Genomic DNA, 9,035 nt, shown 5'->3' on the forward strand with positions numbered 1-9,035 from the left:
CACTCTGTAGGCAACACTCTGTATCCAACACTATGTAAGCAACACTCTGTAAGCAACACTATCTAAGCAACACTATGTAAGCAACACTCTGTAACCAACACTATGTAAGCAACACTTTGTAAGCAACACTCTGTAATCAACACTCTGTAAGCAACACTCTGTAACCAACACTCAGTAAGCAACACTCTGTAAGCAACACTTTGTAACCAGCACTCTGTAAGCAACACTTTGTAACCAGCACTCTGTAAGCAACACTCTGTAAGCAACACTTTGTAACCAGCACTCTGTAAGCAACACTCTGTATCCAACACTCTGTAAGCAACACTCAGTAAGCAACACTTTGTAAGCAACACTATGTAAGCAACACTATGTAAGCAACACTCTGTATGCAACACTCTGTAACCATCACTCTGTAAGCAACACTATGTAAGCAACACTCTGTAAGCAGCACTATGTAAGCAACACTATGTAAGCAACACTATGTAAGCAACACTTTGTAAGCAACACTCTGTAGGCAACACACTGTAGGCAACACTCTGTAAGCAACACTCTGTAAGCAACACTCTGTAAGCAACACTATCTAAGCAACACTATGTAAGCAACACTCTGTAACCAACACTATGTAAGCAACACTTTGTAAGCAACACTCTGTAATCAACACTCTGTAAGCAACACTCTGTAACCAACACTCAGTAAGCAACACTCTGTAAGCAACACTTTGTAACCAGCACTCTGTAAGCAACACTTTGTAACCAGCACTCTGTAAGCAACACTCTGTAAGCAACACTTTGTATCCAACACTCTGTAAGCAACACTCAGTAAGCAACACTTTGTAAGCAACACTATGTAAGCAACACTATGTAAGCAACACTCTGTATGCAACACTCTGTAACCATCACTCTGTAAGCAACACTATGTAAGCAACACTCTGTAAGCAACACTATGTAAGCAACACTATGTAAGCAACACTTTGTAAGCAACACTCTGTAGGCAACACACTGTAGGCAACACTCTGTAAGCAACACTTTGTAACCAGCACTCTGTAAGCAACACTTTGTATCCAACACTATGTAAGCAACACTCTGTAAGTAACACTATGTACGCAACACTATGTAAGCAACACTCTGTAAGCAACACTATGTAAGCAACACTTTGTAAGCAACACTATGTAAGCAACACTCAGTAAGCAACACTCTGTAAGCAACACACTGTAAGCAACACTCTGTAACCAACACTCTGTAAGCAACACTTTGTAACCAGCACTCTGTAAGCAACACTCTGTATCCAACACTCTGTAAGCAACGCTTTGTAAGCAACACTATGTAAGCAACACTATGTAAGCAACACTCTGTAAGCAACACTCTGTAAGCAACACTATGTAAGCAACACTCTGTAACCAACACTCTGTAAGCAACACTCTGTATCCACACTCTGTAAGCAACACTCTGTAAGCAACACTTTGTAAGCAACACTTTGTAAGCAACACTCTGTAAGCAACACTCTGAAAGCAACACTCTGTATGCAACACTCTGTAACCATCACTCTGTAAGCAACACTTTGTAAGCAACACTATGTAATCACCACAATGAAACATAGCGCTCATGGAGTTATAGCCCCTGGTGCATTGCTCTCCTAGACTTATAGCCCCTGGTACATTCCTCCTCTGGAGTTATAGCCAATGGTGCATTGCTCTCCTGGAGTTATAGCCCCTTGTGCATTGCTCTCCTGGAGTTATAGCCCCTGGTGCATTGCTCTCCTGGAGTTATAGCCCCTGGTGCATTGCTCACCTGGAGTTATAGTCCCTGGTGCATTGCTCTGCTGGAGTTATAGCCCCTGGTGCATTGCTGTCCTGGAGTTATAGCCCCTGGTGCATTGCTCTGCTGGAGTTATAGCCCCTGGTGCATTGCTGTCCTGGAGTTATAGCCCCTGGTGCATTGCTCTCCTGGAGTTATAGCCCCTGGTGCATTGCTCTCCTGGAGTTATAGCCCCTGGTGCATTGCTCTGCTGGAGTTATAGCCCCTGGTGCATTGCTCTCCTGGAGTTATAGCCCCTGGTGCATTGCTATCCTGGAGTTATAGTCCCTGGTGTATTGCTCTGCTGGAGTTATAGCCCCTGGTGCATTGCTGTCCTGGAGTTATAGCCGCTGGTGCATTGCTGTCCTGGAGTTATAGCCCCTGGTGCATTGCTCTCCTGGAGTTATAGCCCCTGGTGTATTGCTCTCCTGGAGTTATAGCCCCTGGTGCATTGCTCTGCTGGAGTTATAGCCCCTTGTACATTGATGTCCTGGAGTTATTGCCCCTGGTGCATTGCTCTCCTGGAGTTATAGCCCCTTGTGCATTGCTCTGCTGGAGTTATAGCCCCTGGTGCATTGCTCTGCTGGAGTTATAGCCCCTGGTGCATTGCTCTCCTGGAGTTATAGTCCCTGGTGCATTGCTGTCCTGGAGTTATAGCCCCTTGTGCATTGCTCTGCTGGAGTTATAGCCCCTGGTGCATTGCTCTCCTGGAGTTATAGCCCCTGGTGCATTGCTGTCCTGGAGTTATAGACCCTGGTGCATTGCTGTCCTGGAGTTATAGCCCCTGGTGCATTGCTCTCCTGGAGTTATAGCCCCTTGTGCATTGCTCTCCTGGAGTTATAGTCCCTGGTGCATTGCTGTCCTGGAGTTATAGCCCCTTGTGCATTGCTCTCCTGGAGTTATAGCCCCTGGTGCATTGCTGTCCTGGAGTTATAGCCCCTGGTGCATTGCTGTCCTGGAGTTATAGCCCCTGGTGCATTGCTCTCCTGGAGTTATAGCCCCTGGTGCATTGCTCTGCTGGAGTTATAGCCCCTGGTGCATTGCTCTCCTGGAGTTATAGCCCCTGGTGCATTGCTGTCCTGGAGTTATAGTCCCTGGTGCATTGCTGTCCTGGAGTTATAGCCCCTTGTGCATTGCTCTGCTGGAGTTATAGCCCCTGGTGCATTGCTCTCCTGGAGTTATAGCCCCTGGTGCATTGCTCTCCTGGAGTTATAGCCCCTGGTGCATTGCTCTCCTGGAGTTATAGCCCCTGGTGTATTGCTCTGCTGGAGTTATAGCCCCTGGTGCATTGCTGTCCTGGAGTTATAGCCCCTGGTGCATTGCTCTCCTGGAGTTATAGCCCCTGGTGTATTGCTCTCCTGGAGTTATAGCCCCTGGTGTATTGCTCTCCTTGAGTTATAGCCCCTGGTGCATTGCTCTGCTGGAGTTATAGCCCCTTGTACATTGATGTCCTGGAGTTATTGCCCCTGGTGCATTGCTCTCCTGGAGTTATAGCCCCTTGTGCATTGCTCTGCTGGAGTTATAGCCCCTGGTGCATTGCTCTGCTGGAGTTATAGCCCCTGGTGCATTGCTCTCCTGGAGTTATAGCCCCTTGTGCATTGCTCTGCTGGAGTTATAGCCCCTGGTGCATTGCTCTGCTGGAGTTATAGCCCCTGGTGCATTGCTCTCCTGGAGTTATAGCCCCTGGTGCATTGCTCTGCTGGAGTTATAGCCCCTGGTGCATTGCTGTCCTGGAGTTATAGCCCCTGGTGTATTGCTCTCCTGGAGTTATAGCCCCTGGTGCATTGCTCTACTGGAGTTATAGCCCCTGGTGCATTGCTGTCCTGGAGTTATAGCCCCTGGTGCATTGCTGTCCTGGAGTTATAGTCCCTGGTGCATTGCTCTCCTGGAGTTATAGCCCCTGGTGCATTGCTCTCCTGGAGTTATAGCCCCTGGTGCATTGCTCACCTGGAGTTATAGTCCCTGGTGCATTGCTCTGCTGGAGTTATAGCCCCTGGTGCATTGCTGTCCTGGAGTTATAGCCCCTGGTGCATTGCTGTCCTGGAGTTATAGCCCCTGGTGCATTGCTCTCCTGGAGTTATAGCCCCTGGTGTATTGCTCTCCTGGAGTTATAGCCCCTGGTGCATTGCTCTGCTGGAGTTATAGCCCCTTGTACATTGATGTCCTGGAGTTATTGCCCCTGGTGCATTGCTCTCCTGGAGTTATAGTCCCTGGTGCATTGCTGTCCTGGAGTTATAGCCCCTTGTGCATTGCTCTCCTGGAGTTATAGCCCCTGGTGCATTGCTGTCCTGGAGTTATAGCCCCTTGTGCATTGCTCTCCTGGAGTTATAGTCCCTGGTGCATTGCTGTCCTGGAGTTATAGCCCCTTGTGCATTGCTCTCCTGGAGTTATAGCCCCTGGTGCATTGCTGTCCTGGAGTTATAGCCCCTGGTGCATTGCTGTCCTGGAGTTATAGCCCCTGGTGCATTGCTCTCCTGGAGTTATAGCCCCTGGTGCATTGCTCTGCTGGAGTTATAGCCCCTGGTGCATTGCTCTCCTGGAGTTATAGCCCCTGGTGCATTGCTGTCCTGGAGTTATAGCCCCTGGTGCATTGCTGTCCTGGAGTTATAGCCCCTGGTGCATTGCTCTCCTGGAGTTATAGCCCCTTGTGCATTGCTCTCCTGGAGTTATAGTCCCTGGTGCATTGCTGTCCTGGAGTTATAGCCCCTTGTGCATTGCTCTCCTGGAGTTATAGCCCCTGGTGCATTGCTGTCCTGGAGTTATAGCCCCTGGTGCATTGCTGTCCTGGAGTTATAGCCCCTGGTGCATTGCTCTCCTGGAGTTATAGCCCCTGGTGCATTGCTCTGCTGGAGTTATAGCCCCTGGTGCATTGCTCTCCTGGAGTTATAGCCCCTGGTGCATTGCTGTCCTGGAGTTATAGTCCCTGGTGCATTGCTGTCCTGGAGTTATAGCCCCTTGTGCATTGCTCTGCTGGAGTTATAGCCCCTGGTGCATTGCTCTCCTGGAGTTATAGCCCCTGGTGCATTGCTCTCCTGGAGTTATAGCCCCTGGTGCATTGCTCTCCTGGAGTTATAGCCCCTGGTGCATTGCTCTCCTGGAGTTATAGTCCCTGGTGCATTGCTGTCCTGGAGTTATAGCCCCTGGTGTATTGCTCTGCTGGAGTTATAGCCCCTGGTGCATTGCTGTCCTGGAGTTATAGCCCCTGGTGCATTGCTCTCCTGGAGTTATAGCCCCTGGTGTATTGCTCTCCTGGAGTTATAGCCCCTGGTGTATTGCTCTCCTTGAGTTATAGCCCCTGGTGCATTGCTCTGCTGGAGTTATAGCCCCTTGTACATTGATGTCCTGGAGTTATTGCCCCTGGTGCATTGCTCTCCTGGAGTTATAGCCCCTTGTGCATTGCTCTGCTGGAGTTATAGCCCCTGGTGCATTGCTCTGCTGGAGTTATAGCCCCTGGTGCATTGCTCTCCTGGAGTTATAGCCCCTTGTGCATTGCTCTGCTGGAGTTATAGCCCCTGGTGCATTGCTCTGCTGGAGTTATAGCCCCTGGTGCATTGCTCTCCTGGAGTTATAGCCCCTTGTGCATTGCTCTGCTGGAGTTATAGCCCCTGGTGCATTGCTGTCCTGGAGTTATAGCCCCTGGTGTATTGCTCTCCTGGAGTTATAGCCCCTGGTGCATTGCTCTACTGGAGTTATAGCCCCTGGTGCATTGCTGTCCTGGAGTTATAGTCCCTGGTGCATTGCTCTCCTGGAGTTATAGCCCCTGGTGCATTGCTCTCCTGGAGTTATAGCCCCTGGTGCATTGCTCACCTGGAGTTATAGTCCCTGGTGCATTGCTCTGCTGGAGTTATAGCCCCTGGTGCATTGCTGTCCTGGGGTTATAGCCCCTGGTGCATTGCTGTCCTGGAGTTATAGCCCCTGGTGCATTGCTCTCCTGGAGTTATAGCCCCTGGTGTATTGCTCTCCTGGAGTTATAGCCCCTGGTGCATTGCTCTGCTGGAGTTATAGCCCCTTGTACATTGATGTCCTGGAGTTATTGCCCCTGGTGCATTGCTCTCCTGGAGTTATAGCCCCTTGTGCATTGCTCACCTGGAGTTATAGCCCCTGGTGCATTGCTCTCCTGGAGTTATAGCCCCTGGTGCATTGCTCTGCTGGAGTTATAGTCCCTGGTGCATTGCACTCCTGGAGTTATAGCCCCTGGTACATTGCTCTCCTGGAGTTATAGCCCCTGGTACATTGCTCTGCTGGAGTTATAGCCCCTGGTGCATTGCTCTCCTGGAGTTATAGCCCCTTGTGCATTGCTCTGCTGGAGTTATAGCCCCTGGTGCATTGCTCTGCTGGAGTTATAGTCCCTGGTGCATTGCACTCCTGGAGTTATAGCCCCTGGTACATTGCTCTCCTGGAGTTATAGCCCCTGGTACATTGCTCTGCTGGAGTTATAGCCCCTGGTGCATTGCTCTCCTGGAGTTATAGCCCCTTGTGCATTGCTCTGCTGGAGTTATAGCCCCTGGTGCATTGCTCTGCTGGAGTTATAGCCCCTGGTGCATTGCTCTCCTGGAGTTATAGTCCCTGGTGCATTGCTCTCCTGGAGTTATAGCCCCTGGTACATTGCTCTGCTGGAGTTATAGCCCCTGGTGCATTGCTCTCCTGGAGTTATAGTCCCTGGTGCATTGCTCTCCTGGAGTTATAGTCCCTGGTGCATTGCTCTCCTGGAGTTATAGCCCCTTGTGCATTGCTCTGCTGGAGTTATAGCCCCTGGTGCATTGCTGTCCTGGAGTTATAGCCCCTGGTGTATTGCTCTGCTGGAGTTATAGCCCCTGGTGCATTGCTCTGCTGGAGTTATAGCCCCTGGTGCATTGCTCTCCTGGAGTTATAGCCCCTTGTGCATTGCTCTGCTGGAGTTATAGCCCCTGGTGCATTGCTCTCCTGGAGTTATAGCCCCTGGTGCATTGCTCTCCTGGAGTTATAGCCCCTTGTGCATTGCTCTGCTGGAGTTATAGCCCCTGGTGCATTGCTGTCCTGGAGTTATAGCCCCTGGTGTATTGCTCTCCTGGAGTTATAGCCCCTGGTGCATTGCTCTACTGGAGTTATAGCCCCTGGTGCATTGCTGTCCTGGAGTTATAGTCCCTGGTGCATTGCTCTCCTGGAGTTATAGCCCCTGGTGCATTGCTCTCCTGGAGTTATAGCCCCTGGTGCATTGCTCTCCTGGAGTTATAGCCCCTGGTGCATTGCTCTCCTGGAGTTATAGTCCCTGGTGCATTGCTGTCCTGGAGTTATAGCCCCTTGTGCATTGCTCTGCTGGAGTTATAGCCCCTGGTGCATTGCTGTCCTGGAGTTATAGCCCCTGGTGCATTGCTGTCCTGGAGTTATAGTCCCTGGTGCATTGCTCTCCTGGAGTTATAGCCCCTGGTGCATTGCACTCCTGGAGTTATAGCCCCTGGTGCATTGCTCTGCTGGGGTTATAGCCCCTGGTGCATTGCTCTCCTGGAGTTATAGTCCCTGGTGCATTGCTGTCCTGGAGTTATAGCCCCTTGTGCATTGCTCTGCTGGAGTTATAGCCCCTAGTGCATTGCTGTCCTGGAGTTATAGCCCCTGGTGAATTGCTGTCCTGGAGTTATAGCCCCTGGTGCATTGCTGTCCTGGAGTTATAGCCCCTGGTGTATTTCTCTCCTGGAGTTATAGCCCCTGGTGCATTGCTGTCCTGGAGTTATAGCCCCTGGTGCATTGCTGTCCTGGAGTTATAGCCCCTGGTGCATTGCTCTCCTGGAGTTATAGCCCCTGGTGCATTGCTCACCTGGAGTTATAGCCCCTGGTGCATTGCTCTCCTGGAGTTATAGTCCCTGGTGCATTGCTCTCCTGGAGTTATAGTCCCTGGTGCATTGCTCTCCTGGAGTTATAGCCCCTGGTGCATTGCTGTCCTGGAGTTATAGCCCCTGGTGTATTTCTCTCCTGGAGTTATAGCCCCTGGTGCATTGCTGTCCTGGAGTTATAGCCCCTGGTGCATTGCTGTCCTGGAGTTATAGCCCCTGGTGCATTGCTCTCCTGGAGTTATAGCCCCTGGTGCATTGCTCACCTGGAGTTATAGCCCCTGGTGCATTGCTCTCCTGGAGTTATAGTCCCTGGTGCATTGCTCTCCTGGAGTTATAGTCCCTGGTGCATTGCTCTCCTGGAGTTATAGTCCCTGGTGCATTGCTCTCCTGGAGTTATAGCCCTGGTGCATTGCTCTCCTGGAGTTATAGCCCCTGGTGCATTGCTCTCCTGGAGTTATAGCCCCTGGTGCATTGCTCTCCTGGAGTTATAGCCCCTGGTGTATTTCTCTCCTGGAGTTATAGCCCCTGGTGCATTGATGTCCTGGAGTTATAGCCCCTGGTGCATTGCTGTCCTGGAGTTATAGCCCCTGGTGTATTTCTCTCCTGGAGTTATAGCCCCTGGTGCATTGCTGTCCTGGAGTTATAGCCCCTGGTGCATTGCTGTCCTGGAGTTATAGTCCCTGGTGCATTGCTGTCCTGGAGTTATAGCCCCTGGTGCATTGCTGTCCTGGAGTTATAGCCCCTGGTGCATTGCTCTCCTGGAGTTATAGCCCCTGGTGCATTGCTCACCTGGAGTTATAGCCCCTGGTGCATTGCTCTCCTGGAGTTATAGTCCCTGGTGCATTGCTCTCCTGGAGTTATAGTCCCTGGTGCATTGCTCTCCTGGAGTTATAGCCCCTGGTGCATTGCTGTCCTGGAGTTATAGCCCCTGGTGTATTTCTCTCCTGGAGTTATAGCCCCTGGTGCATTGCTGTCCTGGAGTTATAGCCCCTGGTGCATTGCTGTCCTGGAGTTATAGCCCCTGGTGCATTGCTCTCCTGGAGTTATAGCCCCTGGTGCATTGCTCACCTGGAGTTATAGCCCCTGGTGCATTGCTCTCCTGGAGTTATAGCCCCTGGTGCATTGCTCTCCTGGAGTTATAGTCCCTGGTGCATTGCTCTCCTGGAGTTATAGTCCCTGGTGCATTGCTCTCCTGGAGTTATAGCCCCTGGTGCATTGCTCTCCTGGAGTTATAGCCCCTGGTGCATTGCTCTCCTGGAGTTATAGCCCCTGGTGCATTGCTCTCCTGGAGTTATAGCCCCTGGTGTATTTCTCTCCTGGAGTTATAGCCCCTGGTGCATTGATGTCCTGGAGTTATAGCCCCTGGTGCATTGCTGTCCTGGAGTTATAGCCCCTGGTGTATTTCTCTCCTGGAGTTATAGCCCCTGGTGCATTG

This window comes from Xenopus laevis, chromosome 6L (assembly GCF_017654675.1).
Source record: "Xenopus laevis strain J_2021 chromosome 6L, Xenopus_laevis_v10.1, whole genome shotgun sequence".
In the NCBI taxonomy this organism is placed as follows: Eukaryota; Metazoa; Chordata; class Amphibia; order Anura; family Pipidae; genus Xenopus; species Xenopus laevis.